Here is a 4,185-nt window from a genome sequence, read left to right as displayed (position 1 = left end):
TAGACGGCTATCCGTAAATCTTACTGACTACAGGTGCCAGTACAAGATCTACAGATAATTATGGCCCTGGGGCAGGTACGTGGACACTGTCCTAAGGTCACAGGCTCCTAGAAGCTTATTATTGCCTCGCTTCCCTAGCACGCTAGTAGCTTAAACACCTGTCACATACGTTAAAATAAAAGTCAATACATATAATGTAAAGGTGAGTACACAAGTTTGATATAGCATATAGAGTTCGAATAGTTTACGCATAACCAAGCACGTACACAAGGGAAAACGATGCATGTAAATTATCGACATGGGACCATCGATACCAATGACTTCGAGTTGACTGTCCGAGACAGTTCGCAATACATGATTACCACCGTAATCCATGCAAGTAATTGTCCTTAGCAACCCCCGTGTGAACGGGTGCTGAGTCCAAACTATAGTACTACGTTGCTAAAGCAGGCAGATAGCACTCCACGTGTAAACATAATAGACAGCAATCATTTAGACAAGTAATACATGCAAGTAGGTTAGCGTTCAAATAGTTTGTGTTGTTTGTGAATTTGATAGATTACGTATGTAACACCCAAAAGTGCTGAAAGCAAAAAGGGATCGAGTATACTCACAGTGGTTGGTTGTGGATTGAAGGGAGCACTGAGAATAGGTTAGCCTGAATAGTTCGATAACACAACGATGAGTAACGCGGAAAAGTAAACAATGTACTTGGATCGAGTAGGCCATTCGATCGGACAGCAGTTCGATCGAGTGGGCTGTTCGATTGGTTTGAAAGTCCGTTCGAACATCCGTTCGATCGGCCGGCTGGCTCGATCGGCTGGTTCCTTCAAGTGGATTGTTTCTTCCTTTGATGTGAAGGATGTGTTTGTGTATGATGGTTTGTACTACCTTTCAAGTTGGCCGATCGAACAGCTGTTCGATCGGTTAGCCCAACCGATCGGCTAGCACTTCATTGTTTTCAAATATGTCACTCGATCGGCTGGCATGCTCGATCGGGTGACATTCCAATGTTTCGAAAAGTCTAAGTGTTTTGAAGTATAGTATCTCATGATTCGAGCAGTAATGATTACAATCGAGTGGCATAGTCGATCGAACAGTACCTCGTCAATACTACACTTCATGAGTTTGTGGGACTAAGTGCTAATCGATCGGTTAGCCTAGTCGATCGGCTGGCATAGTCGTTCGGTTGGGCTGTTCGATCGAACAGCCTAGCCGTTCGGCCAGCTTCTCGATTCGGTTAACCTATCACTTAACACTTGTTTCTTCCCGTTAATTGTTGATGTTTTAGAGATATTTTGACTACGAGTTGAACCACAAAGCTGAAGTCCCTACTTAATCTACTGACTCGAGCAGGAATCACCCAAGCTCGGCCAGAGGCGGTTTGGAACTTGAGTTTAACGTTTAACCCGGAATCGGTATATCTCTCGGTTGAACCCGAATCTTGAACCATGTGTTTGTTTAGATTGATTGTAAATCGGTTCAAGTCTCGTTTTCACCTTTTTGAGTGTAAAAGAGTTGAAAGATAGATGAAAACCCATCTTCCAATCCTTTCCCACCGTGAAATGTTAAGATCTTTGGAAGATTTTAGGTTATTTCTGTGGAAATCGGTTAGATCTAGCTTATTCATGGTTGAATGAAGTCAAGAACATGAAGTTCTTGATGAACACCAAGAACACCATGATGACATCACTCAAGAACACCTAGATCTTGGTGATTTCACGGATGAAATTCAGATTTTGAAAGATAGAAAGATGGAGAATCGATTAATGAACAAAAACGTACAAGGATTAGAGCGAAATACTTACCGGTTTGAGAGAAATCTGAGATTTAGTGAGAAGAAGAGGCTGGTCGGTCAGAGCTTTTCCAAAAGTGGAAAGGTTGACAAAGACAGCCCTATTTATAGGCTTCCAAAAGAGGAAAGGGTCAGCTGATCGAACAGCATCCCTGATCGAGCAGCTGTCCGATCGAACAGTCTGTTCGATCGGCTAGCCTGTTCGATCAGGTTGCCCTGTTCGATTGGCTAGCCTGTTCGATCAGGTTGCCCTGTTCGATCGGCTAGCCTGTTCGATCAGGTTGCCCTGTTCGATCGGCTTGCCTGGTTTTTGAGTGTTTCGCGACGATTTTCGATATTTCGAGTTCGATGAACGATGATTTGAGAATGATAGAATTCCTAATCAAATTACTTTTAATCCCAACTACTACATCTAACATACAAGCATCCTTACACCACGATTTGGATTCGATTTCGATTGAGTTTGATTCACCTTTGAGTCTTGATTGATTTGATTGATTCACCACACACTTTAACATAAAAGTAAACATGCACAAGTAACACATACGGCACACACACACGTATAAAAAGTACTAAAATCCCCACACTTGAGTTTGATGATTGATTCGATTAGCTTGATTTTTGATTGACTAGCTTTATTGCGTTGTTACTTCCTATCATTCACAGTCGGTCGTTGATTCACAGTTCGATTATCGGTCGATTAGTTTGATTATACAACACTTACTCCAAATAATACGAAAATCAAAATGAAACTAAAATGAAATTAATCTTTATTAATCTTTAATTCCAATAACAGTCAACACTTGACTTTGACTTTGACTTTGGAAAAACACGGGGTGTTACAGTCTCCCCTCCTTTAGGGAATTTCGTCCCGAAATTAGGCCGAGAACCGTACATCGCCGTGTGATTTTTACCAATTTGATGCTTCAGATCTATCTGAACAACTGCGGGTACTTGGCCTTCATGTCACTTTCGAGTTCCCAAGTGAACTCCGCGCCTCGTTTGCCTTCCCATCGTACTTTTACAATAGGAATGCGAGAGCGTCTGAGTTGCTTGGTCTGTCGGTCCATGATTTCGACAGGCTTTTCCACGAAGTGTAGTGTCTCATTGACCTGAAGATCGTCGAGTGGTATTATTGCGTCGTGGTCGGCTACGCATTTCCGAAGGTTTGAAATATGGAAAGTCGGGTGGACATTGCTGAGTTCCTCCGGTAATTCGAGTTTGTAGGCAACTTTACCGATCCTTTCCAGAATCTTAAAAGGTCCAACAAATCGAGGCGCAAGTTTCCCTCTCTTGCCGAATCGGACTACTCCCTTCCAAGGTGATACCTTTAGGAGCACGTAGTCGCCAACTGCAAATTCGCGGGGCCTGCGTCGTTTATCGGCGTACATCTTTTGTCTGTCCCGGGCCTTCACCAAATTTTCCCTTATCTGGTGGATCTTGTCAGTCGTTTCTTGCAGAATCTCGGGCCCAGTCAATTGTGAATGACCGACCTCGTGCCATACAATAGGCGAGCGACATCTCCTACCATACAAGGCTTCGAAAGGTGCCATTTCGATGCTGGAGTGATAGCTATTATTGTACGAAAATTCGACTAATGGTAGGTGTTTGCTCCAACTACCACCAAAATCGATAACACACGCACGGAGCATGTCTTCAATAGTACGAATCGTTCTTTCAGTTTGCCCGTCGGTTTGCGGGTGGAATGCGGTACTCAAATTCAGCGTCGTACCAAGAGCTGCTTGAAAAGTTTCCCACAATCTCGATGTAAACCGAGCGTCGCGATCAGAAATGACGTCTCGAGGCGTACCATGATTCTTAATGATCTCGTCGGTGTAGATTTGGGCTAGCTTGGCCACCTTATAGTCTTCTCGTATTGGCAGAAAGTGGGCTGATTTGGTTAGACGGTCGACTATAACCCAAATACTGTCGTGACCTGATGGCGTGGTCGGAAGCTTAGTTATGAAATCCATAGCTATGCTTTCCCACTTCCATACGGGTATCGGCGGTTGTTCGAGTAAGCCTGAAGGTCTTTGGTGTTCAGCCTTGACTCTTGCACAAGTTAAACAGCTACCAACATATAGAGCAATATCCCTTTTCATCCCAGGCCACCAGTACTTATAGCGAAGGTCCTGGTACATTTTGTCCGCACCGGGATGAATGGAATATCGGGATTTGTGGGCTTCGTTCATGATGATCTTTCGCAAATCTGTCCTCCTCGGAACCCAGATTCGGTCCAGATAATAGAATATCCCGTTGGCTTTGCTCACGAGCTGAGTTCCATCGTGATAGATTCGTTCTTTCTTCAACGTACGCTCGTTAAAGCAAGCGTGTTGTGCTTCGCGGATGAGAGCTTCGAGGTTATACCGAGCCTGGATGTTTCGAACACC

Source organism: Helianthus annuus, chromosome 4, assembly GCF_002127325.2.
Source record: "Helianthus annuus cultivar XRQ/B chromosome 4, HanXRQr2.0-SUNRISE, whole genome shotgun sequence".
Classification (NCBI taxonomy): Eukaryota; Viridiplantae; Streptophyta; class Magnoliopsida; order Asterales; family Asteraceae; genus Helianthus; species Helianthus annuus.
This window is presented reverse-complemented; position numbering follows the sequence as displayed.